Here is a 25,223-nt window from a genome sequence, read left to right as displayed (position 1 = left end):
TGCCCTTCTACGTGGTAGGAACACCTTTCTCCAGGAGCGACTCTGCAAAGGCTGGCCAAACTAACCACGTTTTATTTCATAAACACAACATACCCACAACAGCTCTGTTCCTCACACGTCAAGGACACAGGGATGAGATCGTCCCTGTCCTTAGAGAGTTTTCAGGGAGTCACAAGGATGTGGGCACTCCAGGGTCAACAAACAGCGGACATGAAGAAACACCACCCAGGAGTTACAAAGGGCTGCAGATCTTCAAAAGAGAAAGATATCACCTCAGTTTTGGGGAGATCTGGGCTTCATGAATTGGACTGGTGGCATCATTTCAATTCCAACAGAAGAGAACAAGAAGGAGCAGCAGGAGACACAGCACAGGCAGGTGGTCACGGAGGGGAACCTGGTGTTAGGGGCTCTGGGGAGGAGCCAGCCAGGCAGGACATCTGGCACTGAGTGGCCTGGGTGGTAAGGCTGGCCGGTGTCCTTCGCTGCGGTGGATCCTTGGGCACAGCATTTATCCTCAGGGCCCCACTTCTTCTCTTCACCTGAAAAGCAGATACTACCCCTAACTGTCATAGTACTATCAGGAGTCACTGTAATACTGTATGTTACATCCGTCTGCATACAGAGAAGACACGTCCGCCCGCCAACAGCGGTCAGGGGGTCTGACAAGGATTGGGCTGTTTTCCTCATCTTACTTAGATAGCCCCCAAGCCTGGTTTAAAAAGCCCCTTCTCAGCAGTTAGACAAGGAAAGAGAGAGAGAGAAGAGAAGAGAAGAGAAAGGAAAAGCAGAGAAAAGAAAAGGAAAGAAAAGGAAAAGAAAGAAAAGGCATCCAGATTGGAAAGGAAGAAGAAACACTATTTCTGTTTTCAGAGGACATAACCTTATACATACAACTCACTTAGGGAATCAACTAAAAATGAGTTAAACTAATAAACTTATTTAGCAAAGCTGCAGAATAAAAGATCAATATATAAAAGTCCATTTTATTTTTTTTATTTTTAAAGTTTATTTTGAGAGAGAGAGAGCGAGTGAGCGTGCATGGGAGGGGGAGACAGAGAGGAAGAGGGAGAGAATCCCAAGCAGGCTCGCACTATCAGCATGTAGCCTGACGTGTAACTCAAACTCACAAACCATGAGATGACATCCTGAGCTGAAATCAAGAGACAGATGCTTAACCGACTGAGCCACCCAGGTGCCCCTCATATTCCTATGCACTGCAGTGAACAATCCAAAAATGAAGTTAAGAAAACAGTCCATTCATAATAGCATCAAAAAGAATAAAATATTCAGGGACAAATGTCAACTGAAGGAGGGCAAGATACCTATACTGAAAATTACAAAACACTTTTGAAAGACAGCAAAGATCTGAATAAATGGGAAGGCATCCCATGTTCATGGGCTGAAGTCTCCACACTGCTGAGACAGTGACACTACTCAAACTGATCAAATGCGTCCCAACCTCTATTAAAATCCTAGCTGGCTCTTTTAGAAGAAATGAATAAGCTGAACCTAAAAATCAGATGGAAATTCAAGGGAGCCAGAATAGACAAAACAATTTCGACAAAGGACAGAGCTTGAAGATGCACGCTTCCATGTTTCAAAACTTACTACAAATTATTCAGGACACTATGGAATCGGCACTAGACATACATATCGATGAGAGAGTGCTGAAAGTTCAGAAACAAACCCTCATGTTTGGGGGCAACTGATTTCTGACACGAGTGCCAGGCCTTTCAACGGGGCACTCAGTGCCAGCGACCTCACTACTGCTACCGGACAAGGAAGGCCTCCTCCTGGGCATTCTCTTTCTGGCTCTTGAGGGCTGCACTGGCAGTTACCACCCCAGAGCTGCTTAGACATCCACCTCCCTCTCTCCCAGGTGAGCCACTTGGCACAGCTCTGGCACACAAAGTACTGTTGAAGGGAGGGTAGTGGGTGGTGGGTGGGTTCTAAGACCTCCCTGGCTGGTATCCTTCCTGCCTTTCAAATAAATGTATTAGATGATATTTGACACATAAAAAAAAAAAGATTATATGTGGGGGTGCTTAGCTGGCTCAGTGGGTAGAGCATGCAACTCTTAATCTCAGGGTTGTGAGTTCGAGCCCTATGTTGGGCATAGAGCCTACTTAAAAAAGTTTTTTAAGAAGACTGTGTGCAATACACATGCAAGGCAAGAATACAACAACAACAACAACAACAACAAAACAGACTTCCCGAATCCACCGCCTACTTCAGTCACCACCTACCCATGTGCTCCTTCCTCAGCCATCCTTCTGACTCTCTCCAGAAGTAAATGTCAGCCTCAACTTTCTATCTATAATCCTCTTGCTATCATATATATTCTTCTTCTTTTTTAAAAAAAAAATATTTATTTCTTTTTGAGGTAGAGAGAGAGCAAGCACAAGCAGGGGAGGGGTAGAGAGAAAGGGAGAGACAGAATCTGAAGCAGGCTGCAGGCTCCAGGTTCCAAGCTGTCAGTGCAGAGCTCAAACTCACTAAGTGTGAGATCGTGACCTGAGCCAAAGTCAGACACTCAACCGACTGAGCCACCCAGGTAGGTACCCTTCTTCTTAAACAATATACTTTCGCCTGTTTTTAATTGCACAGAGTGATACCATACCATATGTAGTCTTCTGCCATCAGCACTGTCAGTTTTTGCCCTTGTCTGCTCTGTGCAGGAGTTATGCTTCATTCATTTTCATGGCTGTATAATATTCTACAACTGACATATCCATTTTTATATCACAGTTGCCAGTCTTTGCTATCATGAGAAATGTGCTCTGAATATTCTGGCACATCTGTTATGGAACCCTGCGTAAGTTTCTCTAGGGTACGTGCTCTAGACCATCAGGGGATCGGAGGTTAGCAAACTCTAGCCTGTGGGTTAAATCTAGCCAGTAGGCTGTTTTTGTTAGGTTACTGTTACTATTGCCTACTTCCTTGAGCCAAGAATGCATTTCAGATTTTTAAAGAGTTGAACAAATGAAACCTAAAGATCCACAAAGCCTAGAATACTTACCAACTTGCCCTTCACAGAAAGAGCCTGCCAATCCCTCTCCTGGACTGGGCACCTAGAACGCAGAGGAACTGCTGATTTGCAGGTTGTATTCGTGGCCAGTTTACAAGCGAGGGCCCAACTGCTCTCCAAAGCAAAGCAGTTTAAACACTTCTATTAATCCACATCCTCACCAACTCTGGGAATCAGACCTCTTAGGTTCTGCCAACCTAGCAGGTATAATGGTCTCTTTTCTTTAACGATTAAAAAGGTTTAGCATCTTTCATACATTCGTGGGCCACTTATGTTTTTCCTTCTGTGAAATGCTTGATTGTGTCTCTGCCATTTTTTAATTGGGCCACTATCCTTTTTAGTACTGATGTGTGGGGATTATTCACATATTCCGACTAGTAATCCTTTGTTAGTTATATATACATGTCTTTCCCCAGTTTGTGGCTGGCTTTAATGTTATTTATATCTTTCAATGAAGAGAAGTTCTTAATTTTAATGTATTCAAATTTGCCCATATCTTGGCCTTTTAAAAATATTCAGATTATCTCATAGGTGATGCTGATGAAAAAGGCACTACAGTATATTTTAAACTGAAAGAGAAAGCAGCTTCAACTGTATTATAAAGTCATTTTCAAAAGAAGAATATTCTGTTCAAATAAAACTAGCAAATAAGCCAGTAGGTCAAACACACTCACAACTGCTCAAGGGAAAGTTTTCCTAAACAAGAGTTTATTCAAGTCAGAAATGACACGAACCCCGAGCAGGGCCCAGTGGGGAGGCCCATGACCTTCTGTATCAATGAGATGGCCAATGGGGGCCTTAGCTGGCCCAAAGAAAGCAGGAGCACGACACCTCAACAGGTGCCAGGACTGGTGGACGGATGAACAGTCTCAGGTTTACTCATGATCCCAAACTCTGCTAGCCATCAGTTGTCACTATGAAAAGTCAGTTCTGATTTAAAGTGTGAGAATCACCTGACCACTTTCTAAAACAACTAGGACAATAGGGACGATGCCTTTAAGTCTTTAAATAAGACAAATACCCACCTATTATGTCCCAAGGAAAAGGGAGTTTGGATTTAGGAAAATCACCACTGGAGGCAGTTTTTCACAATCAATTCAGAGTGGAGGGAGAATAATGAGCATTCCTAAAATTGGACAGTAATGTGATCACCTTGAGACCCCACACAAAGTCATGCAGATGGAGAAACCACTGAGGTGAATCTGCTTCAGTCCCTTCAAGCTATGTACGGGGTGGGGGTGGGGGTGGGGGGGGTCAGACACTACCTGATCACCAACGGAAACAAAAGTTGCCAATAGCAACATGGGAGGGTACCATTTTTACCAGAATGCCCTCTAACCAACAGGCACAAAACAAATATTAAAAACAATTTATCTTTGGGGCGCCTGGGTGGCTCGAATGAGCATCCGACTTCAGCTCAGGTCATGATCTCATGGTTTGTGAGTTCAAGCCCCACGTAGGGCTCTGTGCTGACAGCATGGAGCCTGGAGCCTGCTTCAGATTCTGTGTCCCCCTCTCTCTCTGCCCCTCCCCTGATCTCACTCTGTCTCTCTCTCCTCAAGAATAAACATTAGCAAAATTTAAAAAAATAATAATTTAGCTTTTATCTTGCTTACCTCCATAAGGCATCTTAAATCCTTTCTGAATCAGGTGTGGTGTACATAAATTTGGCAAACTCAAAGTTGGTCACAATGTTAAAAACAAAACAGTGAGCAATGTCAGTGAAAACAGCTGAGTAAGAAACTCCAAAAATCCATCCTTCAATAAAAGAAAAAAACTGGCAAAATCCGTCAAGGACAACTGTTTGGAACCTTAGAAACTAACCAAAAGCTTGTAACAATCAGAGGAACACTTAAGCATGAGAAACCAGCTGAATCTTGGTAAGAACAGTGAGCTCACTGGCATTTTTTTCCTCTCCTGAATCCATGTGCCAGGACAGTGGCCTGGATTCTAACAGCCTGCAATTGCTGGTCAGATATCTGGCAGGAGGTGGGGGGATAGTGGGAGAAGAACAGACCTTATATGCAAAGAATTTTGGTGGCTTAACTTACCTAGAAGACCAGCTCAAAGCATTTGACTTTACCTCAATAAACAGAACTCTTCCAATGCTAAGGTGGTTACTGTAGGGGGAGGGGGTGGTGATTACTGAAAATGTTTAGAGGCAAATTCATTAACAACCACTGCCTGGGGCAATCAATAACAATCAAGGCAAACGAGAGATTAAACAAAATGTTGAAAAGAAAAGTTATGGGAAAAGGGCCCTAATAAGCTCCAATGTGTTTCTGGGAATCTAGAAGGTCACACAAATGCTGGGGGCTGCGTGCACGCTCAAGAAGGCCTGAGAAGGCTTTAAGCCTCTGGCTGACCTTCAAGTTCTGCACAGAGGAAGTGAATGGTAAGTAAGAGTTGTCAACTGCCCAGCTGAAATGTTGAAAGCACACCCCAACAAAAGTCACAAAGACCCCATCTGAAAAGACTGGGAGATAATTTTTGTTCCAGGCACTTACGGAAACCTCTGCCAATCACTAGTTGACTCCTACACTAATGGAACAGGGACTTCAACGACCACACACGATAAAGAATATACACTTTACAGACTTAGCTCAAAAAGTCATTGCACAAGCAACAACAACAAATCCTGGGGAAAGGGAAGAATCTGATTTCCAGATCTGCCACATTATAATACGAAAAATTTCCAATTTTCAGCGAAAGATTACAAAGCATGCAAAGAAACAAGGAAGTATGGCCCATAACGGGAAAAAACAAGAAACAGAAGCTGTCCAGGAGGAAACCCAGACACACTAGACTCACAAAGACTTTAAATCAGTGTGCACATGTGTTCAAAGAGATCAAGGAAACCATGTGCCAAGAACTCAAAGAAACCATCAGAACAATAGCTCACAAAATAGAGAATTATCAATAAAGATAAATTTTTAAAAAGAACCAAACAGAAATTCTGGGGTTGGAAAGCACGACAACTGAAACGAAAATTCACAACAGGGGCTCAACGGCAGAACATAGCAGGCAAGAGAAAGGACTGGAGAACCTGAAGATGAGTCAACTGAGTTTATCCAGGCTAAGTTACAGAAGGAAAATACAAAAAAGAAAAGTGAACAGAGCTTTAAAGGCCTGTGGGGCATCATCAATCACACCAACATACACGTTATGGGAGTTCCAGAAAGGAGAAGAGGGAGAGAAAGGGATGGAAAGAATATCTGAAGAGACAGTGGACATAAACTTCCCCTATTTGATGAAAAATATTAATCTGTACATCCAGGAACCTCAACAAATTCCATGAAGGATAAACTGAAAGAGACTCACACTAATATACATTATGATCAAACTGTGGAGAAACAAAATTCTGAAAGCAGCAAGAGACAAGCTACTCCACATAAAAGGATTTCCTCAATGTGAGTAACAGCTGGCATCTCATCAGAAGTCATGGAGGATAGAAAATGCATGACATATTCAATGGAGTGTGAAAAAAAATTAACTAAGAATTCTGTATCTAGCAAAACTATTCTTAAAAAATGAGGGAGACTCTCAACAAAATACTAGCAAATTGAATCCAACAGCATATTAAAGGTATTATATACCAAGACCTAGTGGGATTTATCCCAGGAAGGCAAGAGTGGTTCAATGTAAGAAAATCAATAAATGCAATAAACCATATTAATAAAACAAGGGAGGAAAAACACAATCATCTCAATGGAGGTAGAAAAAACTTCTGACAAATCTAACACCCTTTCATTATAAAAATTCTTGCCGTAGAACTAGGAATAAAAGGGAACTGCCTCAACAAGATAAAGGGTACCTAAGAAAAAGTCACACTTAATGGTGAAGAACTGAAAGCTTTTGCCCTCAGAGCAGGAAGAACGGAAGGATGTATGCTTTCACCACTGCTATTCAACCTCACACTGGCAGTTCTAGACAGAGCAAGAAAAAGAAGTAAAAGGCATCCAAATAAGAAAGAAATAAAACTATTTCCATTAACAGATTACATGATCTTATATATAGAAAATCCCAAAAAATTCACAAGAAAAACAACTAGAACTAATAAATGAATTCATCAAAGTTGCAGGGTACAGGATTAACACAAAAGCAACAGTTGTATGTCTGTAGAATAGTAATAAACAATCCAAAAAGGAAATTTAAAAAGCAGTTCCATTTACAATAGCATCCAAAAGAATAAGATACCTAGGAATAAATTAAAGCAAGGAGGTGAGAGATTTGTTCACTGAAAACTACAAAACAATTGCTGAAAGAAATGAAAGATGCAATTAAACAGCAAGACATTTGTTAGTTGCAAAACAAGTCTATATACATGAATTAGCAGACTTAATATTGTTACAATGGCAATACTACCTGTGGTTAATTTTATGTGTTAACTGGACTGGACCATGGGGTACCTAGATATTTGGTCAAATATTATTCTAGGTGCTTCTGTAAGGGTGCTGGATGAGATTAACATTTAAATTGGTACAGTGAATAAAGCAGATTGCCCTCCCCAGTATGAAGGGGCGTCATCCATTCAGTCAAAGGACTGAACAGAACAAAAAGCCTGATTCTCCTCCAAGTAAGGAGTCTTTCTACCTGACTGCCTTCAAAAGGAGGCATGGGCTTTTTCCCCCATTTTTGGACTTAAAAACTAAAATATCACAGCTCTTCCTGGATTTTGAGCCTGCTGGCCTTTGGACAGGAACTACATTCCTGGCTCTCGTGGTTTCAGGCCTGCAGACTCAGGCTGGAACTAAGCCACTGGTTCTCCTGGGTATCCACCTTGCCAACTCACTCTGCAGATCTTGGGACTTGCTTGCCTCCATAATTGTGAGAGCCAATTCCTTGTAATAAATACCTCTTTCTACACACACACACACACACACACACACACACACACACACATACACACACACAGAGGTTCTGTTTCTCTGGAGAACTCTACCCTAAGTGATCTACGGATGCAATGTAATCCTTATCAAAACTCTAATGGCCTTTCTCTGACAGAAATGAAAAACTCTGATCCTCAAATTCATATGCAATTACAGGGGACCACAAAGAACCAAGACAATCCTGAAAGAGAAAAACAAAGTTGCGAGACTCACACTTCTCAAACTTATGACTTCAAAACCTACTACAAAACCACAGTAATCCTAACAGTGTAATAGTGGCATAAAAACGCACATATAGACTAATGGAATACAACTCAGAGTCCAGAAACAAACCCATACATCTATGGCTAAATGATTTTTGACAAGGATAGCAAGACCAGTTAGTGGTTAAAAAAAAAAAAAAAAGTCTCTGGGACAACTGGGTAACACTGGCAGAAGAATGGACTTATTAGACCCTCACATCATTCCATATACACAAACTAGGATCAAATGGGATTACCAACTAAAACGTAATAGCTAACACCTAAAATTCTTAGAAAAAATATTGGGGCAAATATTCATAATCTCGAATTTGGCAAAGACTTCTTAGATATGACACCAAAAGCATAAGCAACAAAAGAAAAAGTAGATGAAATGGACTTCACCAAGTTTGAAAACCTGTATTACATAAAAGGATGTTACCAAGAACGCGAAAAGACAACAAAATGGGAAAAACATCTGCCAATTACATATCTAATAATGGTCTAATATCCCAAATATATACAGAACCCTTACAAGTCAACAACAAAAAGAGAAACAACCCAATTTAAGAATGTGCAAAGAATATGAAGAAGCATTTCTCCAAGGAAGATATAGAAATGGCCAACAAGTATACAAAAAGATGCTCAACATCTTTAGTCATTAGGAAAACACAAACCAAAACCACCATGAATTACCACTTCATACCAACCAAGATGGCTATAATTCTTTTAAAAAGGAAAAATAACAAGCATTGGTGAGGATGTGGAGAAATTCAAACATTTACACACTTTGGTGGAAACATAAAATGGTTTAGCTGCTGTGGAAAACAATCTGGTGGTTCCTGGAGCAGTTAAACATCGAATTGCCATAGGACCCAATAATTCCACTCTTACATATATACCCAAAAGAACTGAAAACAGGTACTCAGACATATATACACGCACGCGCGCAGCAGCACTATTCCCGATGTCCAAAAGGTGGAAACAACCAAGATGTCCATCAACAGACGAATGGATAAACATGTGGTATCTTCACACAATGGAGTACTGTTTAGCCATAAAAAGAAATGAAGCAATGGTACAGGCTAAAACATGGATGAATCTGGAAAACATTACGCTCAGTGAGAGATGTCAAAACAAAAGAGCACATAGCGTATGATACCATTTATAGGGAATATATAGAATAGATGAGTCCACGCAGACACAGAGCAGACTGGTCATTGGCAGGGGTTGGGGAAGAGTAATGAGGACTCTACCTGCTTAATGGGTATGGGGTTTCCTTTTAGGGAATGAAAATGCTTGGAACCATGTACAGGTTGTGGACACACAACATTGTGGATGTACTAAGCGGCACTGAATTGCTCACTTTAAAATGCCTAACTCTGGGGTGCCTGGGTCGTTCAGTGGGCCGAGAGTCCAATTCTTGATTTCGGCTCAGGTCATGATCTCCCAGTTCATGGGTTCGAGCCCCGCGTCAGGCTCTGTGCTGACAGCTCGGAGCCTGAGGCCTACTTCGGATTCTGTGTCTCCCTCTCTCTCTGCTGCTCCCCTGCTCACCCTCTGTCTCTTTCTGTCTCTCAAAAATAATAAATAAGCATTAAAAAAAATTTTTTTAACTTAATGTTCAAAAAAAACTAACCATCATGAGACACAGCCACTAGGATGGCTATAACAAAAGATAATGGAAAATTCCAAGTGTTGGTGAGGATATGAGGAAACTGGAACCCTCATACGCTGCTGGAAGGAATGTAATATGGCCCTGTCACTGTACCAGTCAGTTGCTCATAAAGTTAACAGTTCCCATATGACCCAGATATTCTCCGATGTATATAACCAAGAGAATTGAAAACAGATGTTTACACAAAGACTTGTAAACATATGCTCAAAGGAGCAAAATTCATAATAGACAAAAAGTATTAATAGCCCAAGGTGCCCAGCAAGAGATCAGCTAAACAAAATGTGGTATATCCATGTATGTACTATTATTTCATCATAAAAAGGAGTGATATACGGATACATGCTACAATATGAGTGAATCCTGAAAACACTGTGCTATATAACAGAAATCAGAAACAAAAGGCCACATACCTTATGATTCCATTTATATGAAATGTCCAGAATAGGCAAAGGAAATTAGTGATTACCAGGGGCTGGGGCAAAGGGAGAATAATGGACAGTGGCTTCTTTTTTTTTTTTTTTTTTAAGGTATTTTTCTTAATGTTTATTTCTGAGAGAGAGAGAGAGAAAGAGAGAGAGGGAGAGAAACAGAGCACGAGTGGGGGAGGGGCAGAGAGAGGGGGAGACATAGAATCCGAAGCAGGTTCCAGGCTCTGAGCTGTCAGCACAGAGCCCAACACGGGGCTCGAACTCATAAGCCGTGAGATCATGACCTGAGCCGAAGTTGGATGCTTAACTGACTGAGCCACCCAGGTGCTCCTGGACAGAAACTTCTTAGTGGTTACACTAGGAGTTTCTTTTGGGGATGAATGAAAATATTCTGGAATTAGATAGTGGTAATAGTTTATAACATTGTGAATATATTAAAAACCACTGAACTGTACTTTAAATGGTTTAAATGCTTAATTTTTTGATTAAAAAGTGTAACGTACTAGAATATAATAAGCACTCTCAAGAACTGCAACAGAAAAACAATAGCAGTAGCATCATTAAAAAATGGCTAACACATTTGAACCTGACATAATACAATTCTGTCCATATTTAGATCCAAAGAATTTCATATCATTATATGTATCTTAATAAAAAAATTAAAAGGTAAGAAGAGTAAGGATATAGAAGGCACTGAAAAACTAACTTGAGTGAATAATATTTCAAATAAATACAGTGAAATAAGAAGTAAGTGGCCAGAGGACAACTGCCAACGTGGACGCGTACCATACCGAGTGCCAGCGTGTGTGGTAAACGGGCCTCCCCTGGAGTCGGCCATTTCTGATCCCAGACCGGAACAGTATCTACTACAAGTATGGCTACAAAGGCTCACACCATGTTGAAAGGCCCTCAAACTAAAAACCATTGTAAAAGAAAGCTCCTACAGACATTTGAAGTTAAAATGCTAACTTTTTCTACCCATGATGGCAGTTTCTGACCTGCAACTACACCTGGGCATCCGCACCAAGCTATAGATGGGCCAAGAATCCCACCATGTGCTTCACATGTAGGCAGAGCACCAGAAGTGGCAACGTTAGTCCAGTCACACCTTTGGAACCTTCCAAAATGTGTAAGTGTGGAAACCTCCGACAAAAACAATGTACACTCAAGTCAAATACATTAAAGAGGTGCTTGAGGTGGGGTGCCGGGGTGGCTCAGTCGGTTGAGTGTCCAACTCTTGATTTTGGCTCAGGTCGTGATCCCAGGATCCCACGGGATCCCAGCGTGATCCCACTCCTTGCTGAGTGTGGAGCCCACTTGGGACCCCCCCTCTCTCCCTCTCTCTCTCTCTCTCTCTCTGCCCCTCCCCTCTGTGTATGCACTTGCTCTCTAATTAAACACACACACACACACACACACACACACACACACACACAAACCCAGAGGTGGTGGAGGAGACAACTCTTGGGCACTTGTGGACTGACATTCAACAGTCCAATGTGGGGAAGCAGCTCGGAGGTTACAACACCCAGAGTGGACACACGTGCCTCTGGTCAGCACTCCGCACCAAGCAAGTGAGGCAAACCTTGGGACCACTGCCAACACCTCATCTTTTTAGCCTCAAGTGTGGGAAGAGGATGTTTGCTTCCACGCACATAAAGAGTATGTGCTGAACAGTAATGACAGATACACACAAAGCAAAGAGAGTGCAATGGAAACCATCAGGAAGGGAGTTAGGTGACTAAGAGATGGCGCCAGAGGGGGTCTGTGCGCTCTGGGGAGCTGCCGAGGGGCCTAGACAGAAACCACCGGGAGGCAGCAACCTCGGGGGTGGCAGCCCGGGCCGGGCCAGGGACCAGGGCCTGCCACAGCGCCTGGCGTTCTTGGTTCTAGAGTTCCCACTCCGCAGGGTCCTCTGAGCAGAACCACTGCTCTACTATCACATTATTTACGGTCTGCTACGTGTGTAGGCAGGAATGTATCCTTTCGGGGGCCAAACTGTTACCTAAATGCAAGAACCTGTATTTGAGAAAATCACTTCATAAAGTTTTAGTTTCCGGCCAGCTACTCAGGAAGCCCCTCTCTCACAGTTGAGGCATAGCCACACTTCGAAATGCAGCCAGAGCTGGACTGGATCCCTCTGCCTTTCCTCTATGCCTCCATACTCTAATGACTTATGCTCCCTACTTGTGATTTCAGTTGAGCTACATCTTACTTGGAGATCGGAAACTGGAAACCAAAGCACATCTGCTGACAAAAGGGTGTTCCAAGAACTGGAAAGCCCGGGGAAAACCAAAAAAGGGAAGCATCAGATAAACAAAGAAAATGGCCCCTGCCAGCAAGAAAGTACTAAACACAACATAGATGGAGGCAAATGAGCTCAGCATCAAGCCCAGCAGGGAAATTAAGAGTATCATCTAAGCAATGCCAATACAGAGAGAAGAGAGAAAACCAGAAATAGACAGGTGTGCCCTGTTGATTAAAAAAAAAAAAAAAAAAAAAAAAGCTTTCCAATAATCCATATTTATGCGAACATTTCAGCAGGGACTTTTTTCATGACACCTGATACCGGATGCTCTACAGCAGGGAGAGGGCCTGTGGCTGACACACCGGCAAAGCAAAGACCAGGGGAGACTAGGTTCTCATCCAGACAAACGCGCAGGTCGTAATCACGTATGTAAAAGCCTCACTTAGGAGACAGAAACACTGGGGGTGGGGCGACGTGGACTGGACAGCCAGCCAGCCACGGGCTCACAGCTGGAGAAGAACCTGATTAACCCACAGCATAAAACTTGGTCTTAAATCCTTTAGGAAAACAATAGCTATCTGAGGCCCGGCACTGCCAATATCCCTTGATTTAGGGATTTTTCTTTAAAGCGCTCATTCAACCCTGACGGTGTAAAGATGCTGCGTCTCTCCTGGACCAGGGCCAGAGTCCTGCCATCTGGACAGAAGGAGAGAGACAGGCTGAGGGCTCAGTCCACTCGACAGACAAGCCACAAAGAGCCACATCCAGGTGGATGCTGCCCGGAGGCCGTGCTTGGACTGGAGGCAGAAGCAGCTGTGTGTGTGTGAGAAGATCTGTCCTCCTGGAGCATCGACTTCACTTGGAAATACGAGTGAAAAACAGAAGACGTGGCCACACGGAGTGGATTAGGGTATTTAAATCAACTTTCACAATAAAGCATGAGATTTCAAAAGCACTGGCTCTGATCTCAGTGCCCCTTCCCAACCCCTCTGGCGGACCCCCCACCACCTTCACCTGTGGTGTAAAGGTGGGAGCCGCGCAGGTGCTGATGTGGACCGTCTTCTCTCCCGCACACCCCCACGCCGGGCCACGGCACCCCCACGCAGGCCTCACCCAGCAGATGTGCACCAAGGAGGCTCTCCCTGGGCACCACAGCACCACGCTTTCTGAGCTCCCAGACCACCTCCCGCTGTTTGTCACGTTACCCAGGCCCCTCGTCATCCACGCAGCCAGCATGGAACTTGTCACTCTCGGCCCTTCCCGTTCCTGTTTGACACATCTCTGCCTGCGACACTGCAGCCTGTCCCACCCCGAGGAGTGTGCCACCACCACCGAGCCGGCTGCCCCGGTGGAACTGTGCTCACCTCCCTGATTCCAACATCCACTTACTGGTTTCAGCACTCCTGATCTGACTCCCCGTCACCACCACCTCTGTGAATACAGGAAAGGCATTCTTTTTTTGTTTGTTTGTTTAAGAGTCTATTTTTTTACCTAATCTCCACACCCAGTGTGGGCTCAAACCCACAACCCCGAGATCTGAGTCTCGTGCTCCACCACCTGGGCCAGCCAGGACCAGGGTATATGTTCTGTTGCTAGGGAGATGCTCTCAGATTCGGTTTATTTATCTGCAGTCTTCCAGCTAAAATAACCCATCTTGAGTTTCTAGTCCAAACCTCACATATTTTTACATGTAAGGAAAATCGGGCACTGAAAAGCAACGTGCTTGCAAGGTCCCCAAATCACCAAGAAATCGGCAATTGGATAAAGAGCAAAATTGATGACATGTATACACAGAAGAAAGCCAACATATTTTTAAAAATTAGATTTTTTCTATAATACACTGAACATGAGGGAATACTATGCTGCTGCACAAAAGAGAGTGAGGCGGATCCCTATACACTGCTACGGCGTGAGCCTCACGACAGGCTGTTAAGTTTAAAAAAAAACAAAACAAAACAGGAAACAAGATGGAGAAAAGTTGTATGTTGCCAGTGTCTAAGAAAGAGGGCTGTGTGCACACACACACTTACATTAAAAATAGGTATGTTGGGGCGCCTGGGTGGCTCAGGTGGTTGAGCGTCCGACTTCGGCTCGGGTCATAATCTCGCGGTCTGTGAGTTCGAGCCCCGCGTCAGGCTCTGTGCTGACAGCTCGGAGCCTGGAGCCTGCTTCGGATTCTGTGTCTTCCCCTCTCTCTGCCCCTCTCCTGCTCATGCTCTGTGTGTGTATCTCTCTCTCTCAATAATAAATAAACGTTAAAAAAATAAAATAAAAAAACTTAAAAAATAAAAATAGGTATGTTACCAACGGAGGAAAAAAGAAACAGTGCACAAACATCAGCAACAGAAGCTTGATTTCTGAAAATATTTAATTTTGATTTGGAAACACGAAAATGTTTTCTAAACCTTCGACAAAATTTTAAAAGAAGCTATTCCTTAAAATTCAAATAAAAAATGAATATAACTGGCAACCAGGTGGCTGGCACACTGGGGGACTGGCTCAGGTGACTTTAAAACTTAATTAGGAAAACATCCCTAGGGATACATACTCTAAGGACAAAAAAGAACTCTAAGAACAAGAAAATCCCAAACTGTTTTCAGTAATCACGTTGGTAATATGTTGGTATTGTTATTCTAAAACTACCACATATATTTTATAGGATAAAACAAATATATAATGATGCTAACATTGCTGGGAACCAAGGTTTGCAGCATTAGAGAAAAGCGATACCAATATAAACCAACGAAGTAAAAATCAAGTAATGGTCAATTTGAAATAAACGTCAGTGTGAACTGCTGATATTTTCCCTTAAAAAGCGTATTTGCCTGTCTGTCCACCCAAAAGGCCTAGCAGTGCGTGTCCCCGGTGCCCAGATTGTGGTCCCAAGACACCATTTTCTACAAAAGGGAACCAGAGCTGCTTGGAGAAGAGCCAACGCCAGGCCTGGGGCAAAGAAGTTTAGAACAAATCTGGAACACCTCATGGTACCAGAAAGCGAGGAAGGGAAGAGTGCAGGTCACGTCAAAGGACAAAGGAGCCCACTAAAGAGGCTCCACCAGCCACAAGTGGCTCAGGATTGGCATCTGTAAGAATCCTAACTGTGAGGGACTGAAACGTACCACGTGTGTTTAAGTTCACAAGTTGGTAACACTACTTGAAACAGTCACCTGTCACTTTGGGAGTGGCTACAGAACCATCTCATTATTGAGCACAGAGAAAGAGAACGTATCCTCTTCTTCCTATCTGAACTGCCCCTTAGGGTGACCAAATACTGAACGAAGGGCAGTTTCCATCTACCGACATATTTCAGCTACTCAAGGCAGAACAAACGAGTAATGTCATTTCACAACCTGCGAGGACTAAGTCCAAGCACCGAGCAGCACAGGCCCGGAGCCACGAAGACGCGTGCCTCCTGGTGAGGGCACACACCACGGCCTCAGCAGGGCCTTGTGCTCAAAGGCCAGGCCAGAAGGTGGTCAACCGGCCGGATCTGTCACCACCCCACAGGAGATGCAGACAGCAGAAGAACACGTTCGGTGCAAAGGGCAAAATTCAACACAGGGAAACCTGACCACAACCAGCCACCCAAGAACACGTGAGGAAGAAAAGGGACAGGGAGGGGCAGTCACAGGATGAAAACATTTCGAAGGGACATTATCAGCTAGCTGCCGTTGTGCGAGCCCTGCTTCAAACAAACTAAAAACACTGACACAACCGGGGAAAACTGAATGGTCCTGGTATTACGAATAATTTTTAAAACTGCACTTTTCTTAATACTTGAGAATTTATCAAAAATAGCTATATATTAAATCTCACTATGGATGTAAGCATTTCAAACCCATTTTATACTCATTTTACTGTTCTAACATAGTAAAGAGTTCTTAATTTCAAGTATAATGTGCCACTCAATCACAAATTAGAGATTAAAACAGGGTATTTTGTTTCCTTTCAAACTCCCAGAGAAAGATAGTTAGGGAGCAAACAGTTCATGCACCAGAAGATGCAATCCCAGAGCACCTGGCTGGCTCAGTCAGAAGAGCAGGTGATTCTTGATCTTGGGGTTGAGTTCAAGCCCCACCTTAGGTGCAGAGATTACTTAAAAATAAAATCTTTAAAAAAAAAAAAAAGATGCAATCCTCAGCTGAAGCAAGCCTCCACCCGCGGCCACCAGAACCTTCACTGCAGTGGGGTCCTGCTAGGGAAGGGTGGCCCCAAGCTTTCAGAGGGTAGGCCTATGAGGCAGAAATTCCTACAATTACCCTTGGCATCAAACACATGTTATCATTACTGGCTCATGAAAGGTGACGTCGATTACTCTCGAAGTTTAACGCTGGTTTTAAAAAAAATGAAAAATAAAATGAAGGTCTGACACCAAAATGCGGTACCTGTGCAGAAGGTACTCAAATACATCTGTTACAAAGTGAAATTACTAAAGCCAAAAATGAGTACATTCCGGATGTTGTTTAATGACTTTATTTTTCTGAAAAGCAAACAAGTTCCAGCTGCAAAAAGAAATCTATATAAATTAAAATCATCCAGTGACATACCCGTGTGTCATATGCTGTAAGAAGACACACCAAAGCTCGATCAGGGAGGAAGAGATTTCAACAGAGAAAGAAGCAAAGCGGTGTCAGTCTTATCCTTCTTCAGAGAATGTAGTGGAGTCTCTTACCTGAGGAGTAAGAATAATACTCGGTCATCTCACACCGGGAACATTTTTGAAACTTTTAAAACTAGAATTTCAAAAATGTAAATTAAAAAAAATGATCAAGAAAGAAGTTCAAATAAAACATTTTAACCACTCTATATAAACTGTACTTTGGATTCGCTACGTTTTTTGAGTTGGACACAAATGACAAAGTCAGGATGTCTTCGGACTATTTTTAACATAACTTTTATCATGGAGTATTACACATAAAAAGCACAGGAAACACGCATGTTCAGCACATAAACAAACGCTAGTTCAACTACCACCCCGGGCAAGAAATAGAACACTGCTGAAACCCCAGAAAAGGCAGGGCGCCTCTCTCTGACCCCAAGCCCTGTCCTCCTACTATGAGCAACTACCCTAACTTTTACGGTTACCATTCCCTACTTTACATTTATCCCCTAGGTATGTGGCTCTGATACAGCTCTTTTGCCAGCTTCTGAATTTTATAAGAAGAGAATCCTATGTGCGTGTTCCTTTGTCTTGCTCTTTGTTTTTTCTGCTCCACCCGCCATTTACTTTCATTGCTACGTAGTATTCCACTGCGTAAATAGACCGTAATTTATTTATCCATTCCCCTGTCCCCTGAATAGTTTCTGCTTTGGAGCAAAGACACACCACTGAGATCTGGGGCCCCTGGGTGGCTCAACCGGCTAAGCGTCCAACTGTTGGTTTTAGATTCAGCTCATGATCTCCTGGGTTTGAGCCTCTTGTCAGGCTCTGAGCTGACAGCACAGAGCCTGCTTGGGAGTCTCTCTCTGCCTCTCCCCGACTCTCTCTCTCTCTCTCTCTCTCTCTCTGTCAATAAATAAATAAATAAATAAATAAATAAATAAATAAATAAATACTAAAACCAAAGATACACTACAAAGATCTTTCTGGTGCAGCTATCTTAATTACGCACATGAGCATGTATTTCTCTGGTGTATACACCTAGAAATGTGACTGCTAGGTTATCCAGTAAGTATCTATTCAACTTTGCTAAATAAAGCCAAACTATTTCCCAAAGCAGTTGCAACAATTTACACTCCCACCAGAAGGGTATGAGAGAGTTTCTGGTGCTTAACTTCTTCAACAAGACTGGTCAGACTTTTTAATTCTTGCTAACTGAATGGCTGTGTAGTGGTACCCTAAGAATTCTCTGTTACATAGAACTTAATAATTATTTTGAATAAATTCATGAAATTTTACATCTGACAACTGCAGCAATGCAAATTTAATTTTGCAACCAAGTATCTGTTCATTTTTCCAATGGTTACTGCCCTATGATTTCTCATCAGGTTTAATTAACTCCCTAACCTCAGTCCACCAACTTCCAGAGACACTGACTCCAACCCCCAGGCATAGGGGGACGTGTGCCAGTTGAGCATCCTAGTCCCTGGGTAGAGTTGGTTCATCCCTGTGAACATACAGAGTCAAAATTAATGAAGTCTTTTCTTCCTCCTCTGGAACTCAAAGAGATTCTCTCTTCCCCAAAGTACCTGAACATGTGGAAAGCAATCTGCCAACCAGGACATCTTGTGTGAGCAAGAAACAGACTTGTTTGTAATAAGCTACTTACTTTGTTACAGGAATCAGAGTTGCCCACTGTTTAATGTGAAATGACACTTGTTAATGACATTCTAGTAACACTCTAGTCCTGCTCTTTGCCTTAAAGTATATTTTGTCTGACACTATACGATCTTATTTTTGGTGTTTGCATAGTTTATTTTTTTCATCATTTTACTTTCAACATTTCTTAATCCTTATAGATGAATGTCTTGTAAACAGTATATAGTTGGATTTTTTAAACACCTTATTTAAAAAAAAATCTTGGTATCTTCATCTTCTAAATGGAAAATTTACTCTATTTGCATTGGAAGCCATTACATACACCTAGGTAGATTTAATTCTACCATTGTACCTGGGGCTTTCTTTCCTTTTTTAATCCCAACCCAACCTACCAGAGGCTTTTCTATTTGCCTTCTTTTGGATTGTTACCATTCCAATCTCTGCTCCCTACTAATCTAGAAGTCACGTGTCTGGTTTTTATTCTTCTTATGATTACTTTAGAAATACAATGTGATGTGCAGGCTCTTAAAGGCCACTGCGGTATCTCTCCCCTTCTCTTGGACAGCAAGGACTTTAAAATACTAACTCCATTCATCACACTGCCAACGTATGTCCTACCGCTGTGTTTACATATGTGCACATATTTTTGTCATTGTTAACATTTTAGGTAACATTCATTTTTGTTAGATGGAGAATCCTTTCCTGTTGTGTAGTGAAGGTATTACTCCTAGTGCTTTTTGGCTTTCACTGCCGGTGTTGGGAAGCGGCCTGTTGCGCCTCGGTAGGCAATCATGTGCTCCACTACCCTGTGTTTGGCTGTGGATTTCTTTTTACTTAGGGTATCCTGCCAGTCATTTGTTGAACATCTTAAAACTACGGTTCGGATTGTTTCAACTTCCTGGAAAACTGTCAACCATTTTCTTCTCAAACACTGCTCTGCACCACCCATGTCCTCTACTCCCAGAACCCAATTACGCGTACGTCAGACTTCACTACCTCCTCCGAGTCTCCTGCCTTCCTTTGCGTTCCCCATACTTCTATCTCTGTGCTTCACTTTCATTTTCCTTTTTTTGATCTATTATGATGTGGATTACACTGATTGATTTTCTAGTGTTAAACCAATTTTTCACTCTGAGATAAACCTTATTTGATTGTTATGTAATATCCTTTTTATGTTTCTACATGGATTATATTTGCTAAAGTTCATGGGAGACATGCGTGTACAACAAATACACTTGGTGGTTTTCCTTTATTACAATGTCTTTGCCTAGTTTTGCTTTCAGAGCAGTGCTGGCCTCATAAAATGAGATAGGAAGCATTTCCTCCTCCTCAATTTTCTAAAAAAGTTTTTGTCTGATTAGCATTCCTTTTTCTATAAGTGTTTAATACAATTCACCAGTGAAGTCATTTGGGTCTGGAGTGTTCTTTGAGGTAAGGAGTTTAATTACAAATTCAATTTCTTTAATAAATACAACCGGTTATGAAGGTTATATATTTCTTCGAGCGAGCTTTGGTGGTTTGTGTTTTTCAAGGAATGTTTTCATTTTGTCAAATTTATTGGCATAAAATGATTCACAATGTTACCCTTCTTACCCTTTCAACGTCTGTAGGATCTGTAGTGATACCCTCTTTTACATCCCTGATATTGGCATTAATATTTTCTTTCATTCCCACTGATGACAGATTATCCTGGATACGACAGTCACCTTGGACTTACTACAGTTTACCTGCAAATACTATTATACCACTTTAAGCATATAGTAGCACCATATTTCTGTTTCTCCCCTCCCGTCTTTTGTGCAGTTTTCATTTATTTACCTCTGCAAGTATGAGAAGTCCCACATTACACTGTTATTTTTGCTTTAAATAGCCTATTTTTATTTTCTTATTATTATTTTGAAAGTCTGTTTATTTATTTTGAGAGAGACAGAGAAAGCAGGGGAGGAGTAGGGAGAGGAAGAATCCCAAGCAGGCTTGGCACCCGCACAGAGCCCGATGTGGGGCTCGAACACTCGAAACTGTGAAATCATGACCTGTGCTGAAATGAAGAGTTGAATGCTTAACTGAGTGAGCCACCAGCCGCTCCAAAATAGCCAAAAAAAAAAAAAAAAAAAAAAAAAAAAAAAGCAATTAGAAGTGAGAATATTTATCCACCTATTGACCATTTCTGGTTCTTTTCATTCCTCTGTGTAAAAATTTCCATCTGGTATCATTTCCTTCTACCTGAACTTCCTTAAAAATTTTCTTGAAGCGTAGGCACGCCTGGGGAGCTCAGTGGGTTGAGCACAGACTTTGGCTCAGTCAGGATCTCACAGTCAGGGAGTTTAAGCCCCGCATCTGACTCACTGCTGCGAGCACAGAGCCTGCTTCAGATCCTCTGTCCCCTTTCTCTCTGCCCCTTCCCCACTTGCGCTCCCTTTCTCAAAAACAAACAAACATTAAAAGAATTTTTTTCTTGTAGTGCATGCAGTTCTGCTGGCAATAAAATCTGTCAGCTTTTCTTGGCCTAGAAATTTTGATTTCACTTTTATTTCTAGAAGATATCTTCTCTGGGCACAGAATTCTAAACTAACAGGTTTTTCTTTTGGTACTTTAAACATGTCATTCTGTTGTCTTTTGGCTAGCACAAATCGGACCAGAAGCCAGCTGCCATTTCTATCTTTGTTCCTCTGTAATGTCTTTTCTTCTCACTGCTTCTTAAGTTTTGGGCTTTTTTTTCCTCTCTTTATCACTGGTTTTTCAGGAATTGGATGTTGCAGTATGTTGGTATGGTTTTGTGTACTCTATTTGGGATTTTTGAGCTTTGTGGTTTATAGTTTTCATCAAATTTTTAATTTTTTTTCAGCCATTATTCCTTCAAGTGTTGTTTCCATTCCCTCCTCTCCTGGAACCCAATTACACATATCTTGGAGCAGGTGGTTTTGTCTCACAGGTCCCTAAATGCTCTGTCATGCTCTTCAGTCTTCTCTATTCTTTTTGCTGTATTTAGGACTGTTTCTATTGCTGAGTCTTGAAGTTCAACGACCTTTTCTGTAGTGCCAACCTGCTATTAATCTCTCTACTGCATTTTTCATTTCAGATACAGTATTTTTCATCTGGAAGTTTTATTTCAGTCTTTCTTTTCATATCTTTCATTTCACTCATTTTCCTCTACATTTTTGAATATGTGTGACTTACATGTAACAGTTATTTTAATGTCCTTGTCTGCGAATTCCATCGTCTGTTATTTTGGGGTCTGCTTCTATTGACTGATTTTTTTCCTGGTCAATATCATATTTTCTTGCTTCTCTGTATGCCTGATAATATTTTTTAAGGTTTTTAAATTTTTTTTAATGTGTTTTAAATTTATTTTTGAAAGAGAGCATAAGCAGGGGAGGGGCAGAAAGAAAGAGGGGGTCAGAATCCGAAGCAGGCTCCAGGCTCTGAGCTGTCAGCACAGAGCCCAATGCGGGGCTCGAACTCACGAACCACGAGATCATGACCTGAGCCAAAGTCCAATGCTTAAGGGACTGAGCCACCCAGGCACCCTGCCTGGTAATTTTTATTATATGTTGGACACCCAAATTTTTTTTACACTATTGGGAGCTAGAATTTACTACACCCTTTCTTTTTCTTTTAAAGTAGGCTCCACACCCAGTATGGGGCCCAACACGAGGCTTGAATTCACAATCCTGAGATCAAGACCTTAGCTGAGATCAAGAGTTGGATGCTTAATCAACTGAGTCACCCAGGTGCCCCAAGATTTTATTATATATATATATTTAGAGAAAGAGAAAGAACACGAGCAGGGGGAAGGGCAGAGGGAGAGAGAGAATTTTTTTTTGAGAGAGAGACAGAGAGAGAGAGAGAGAGAGAGAGAGAGAGAGAGAGCACAAGCAGAGGAAAAGACCGAGAGAGAGAATCCCAAGCACGATCTCAGCTTAGCAGGGAGCCCGATGCGGGGCTCCATCTCCAACCATGAGACTACAACCCAAGCCAAAATCAAGAGTCAGACGCTCAACTGGCAGCCACCCAGGTGCCCTGAGAATCGTAAGCAGGCCCCATGCCCAGGGTGGGAGCCCAATGCAGGGCTCAATCCCACAGCCCTGTGATCAGGACCCAAGATGGAATCAAGAGTCAGACGTTCAAATGAATGAGCCACCCAGGCACCCCTATTAAGTCCTTTTCAATACAGCAGGACTTTGTTCTGAGAAACGTTATTTGGAACCATTTAGGGCAGGTCTACAATGGCCTTTATGGTCTAGAGCTAATCCAGCCCCACTAGTGAGGGGAGGGAAGTCTACCTGATCCCCTAAATGGAAAAGCTGCTCCCAGCCCACCCTCACAGAGATTAAAAAACAAGCCTTACAAGGATCTGATACTACTCTAGGTGGTGGGAACACAAACTGTCTCAGCCCTGTGGGATATCCACAAATTGTTCAGTCTATTCCTTTCTGGTGGTTCTTTTCCTGGCTTTGTGTTTCCTCTCGTGTATGTGCTGGTCAGTACTCAACCAGAGTCTCAAGGGGGTCCTTCTGCGGATCTCTGGATTCTCTAAGTAGCTCCCTTCCTCTCCTATATACTTTGCCCCCCAACTCTAGCTGCTTTGTTCTCCCAAATGCTGGGTGTTTGTCACTTCAGTAAAGCTAGTGGGTTCTGGCTTCTCTCTCCTACCCTGCAGTGTGGAAACACTCTCTAGACCAGGATTTGCCTGGCGGTCAAATCTAACCTACTACTAGTTTTTATAAATAAAGTTTTATTGGAACCCATCCATACCCATTCATTCACATACTTAGTATGAAAGCAGACACAGAGTTGAGTGTGTAACTCTGACAGAGACCATATGGTCTGAAAAGCCTAAGATATTTACTGTCTGGCCCTTTACAGAAAAATTTCATGGGCCCTGCTCTAGAGAGTAAGCTGGAATAATCGTAGGGCTCATTTCCCTTATTTCAGGGAATACAGTCCTAACCTGTCTGCTGGCCAATAGCTGAAACTGTTATTTCTTATGTTTTGTCTGGTTTTCAAGTTGTTTAAGGAAAAGAGTCAGGTTTGGGACAAGGATGAGGAGAATAAGGCACATGACTCAAGTAAATTTTAAAGGAGTACCAAAAAATTCAGTATTAGAGGTAAAAACCAAAGTTAATAAAAAAAATCTACAAGAAGAAAATAGGGAAATTTTAAAGATAGTAGCAGGAGCAGTGCTGAACTGAGCCATATCTGAGCTGAGGCAAAAGGAACAATCATTAATTCTGATCCTATCTATATTTAAAATTTGATTTATTCATTACTGGTCTATTTGCACCAAATTTGATTTTCTAAAAGTACTGTAATACACTGTTTATTTTCTTAAAGGTTTTATTTTTAAGTAATCTCTCCAACCAAAGTGGGGCTCAAACTCACAACCCCAAGATCAAGAGTCACACGCCCCACCGACTGAGCCATCCAGGTGCCCCTAAAATATTTATTAATCGCAATTATTGAGCTTTCTGGTGTCAATTCTGTACCAGGTCCTGGTGGACGGTAAACCTGGTCCCTGTTACTCTGCCACAGCAGAAAGGGAAGACTCCGGAATAACTTTCTTACTAAGCACATCACACTCATACATTATAACTACAAGGATTTATCAGAACCGGAAAAGTAAATGCTTTCTTTCTCAGAAAGATCTTAAAACAGAAAACACTTCAATATGAAACATTATGCTCAAATTACTTCTATTTGCAACTAAGAGTCTCATACGTACATAGTCCCACACATAGACACTCTGGAGACAGGGAAATACTACAAGAATGTGAAAACTTTCCTATTATTACTAAATTAATACATGCACACAAAGATATTACAACTTTGATTATGTAATGTTGGGGAGATACATTTACATTATGGGGTAGACCAAAACCAGCCACCAGCAGCAACTGCTACCACGTCCATTTACTAACTGGGGAAGGTAGGTGCCAGGGCTCTCAACACATCAGTTCAATTAAAAGCAAATCAAGCAACAAACTTCATTCCAGATTCTGCAGGGTCAACACCCTGCTGGTGCTCCTCTCTAGTGAATGTGGCAGGAAAGCTCTAGGCAAGCACAAGTGGAAGTAGTCTCACCATCGCAAGAATAAAAGAACCTCCACCGTAAGCCAACTTCTACATATTCTCTACAGCGTTTATTTCCCTTTCTAAAAGCCCAGGTGCAGGGGCACCTGGGTGGCTCAGTCGGTTAAGCGTCCGACTTCGGCTCAGGTCATGATCTCACAGCTGTTGAGTTCCAGCCCCCAGTCGGGCTCTGTGCTGACAGCTTGGAGCCTGGGGCCTGCTTCCGATTCTGTCTCTCTCTCTTTCTCTCTCTCTCTCTCTCTCTTTCTCTCTCTCTCTCTCTCTCTTTCTCCCCCTCCCTCCCTCCCTCCCCCGCTCATGTTCAGGCACACTCTCTCTCTCTCAAAAATAAACATTAAAAAAATTTAAAAAATAAATAAAAGCA

General features: G+C 42.2%; 1 protein-coding gene across 3 annotated transcripts in view; it reads right to left on the bottom strand.

Moving 5' to 3' along the window:
* The window catches only part of TRAF3 (TNF receptor associated factor 3), a 119,223-nt gene that overhangs the window by 38,784 nt on the left and 55,216 nt on the right, over positions 1-25,223 (bottom strand). For 2 of the 3 annotated variants that reach the window (XM_043557062.1, XM_043557064.1), the window contains exon 2: positions 17,058-17,182. The exons of the other annotated variant lie outside the window; for it this stretch is intronic. The gene's annotated coding sequence lies outside the window, so the exon portion shown is untranslated. The remainder of the gene's footprint in view (positions 1-17,057; positions 17,183-25,223) is intronic. 3 annotated transcript variants of the gene reach the window in all.

The sequence above is a fragment of the Prionailurus bengalensis genome, chromosome B3 (genome assembly GCF_016509475.1).
Source record: "Prionailurus bengalensis isolate Pbe53 chromosome B3, Fcat_Pben_1.1_paternal_pri, whole genome shotgun sequence".
NCBI lineage: Eukaryota > Metazoa > Chordata > Mammalia > Carnivora > Felidae > Prionailurus > Prionailurus bengalensis.
Note: the sequence above shows the minus strand (reverse complement) of the source record. Positions and strands in the feature narration are given on the sequence as shown.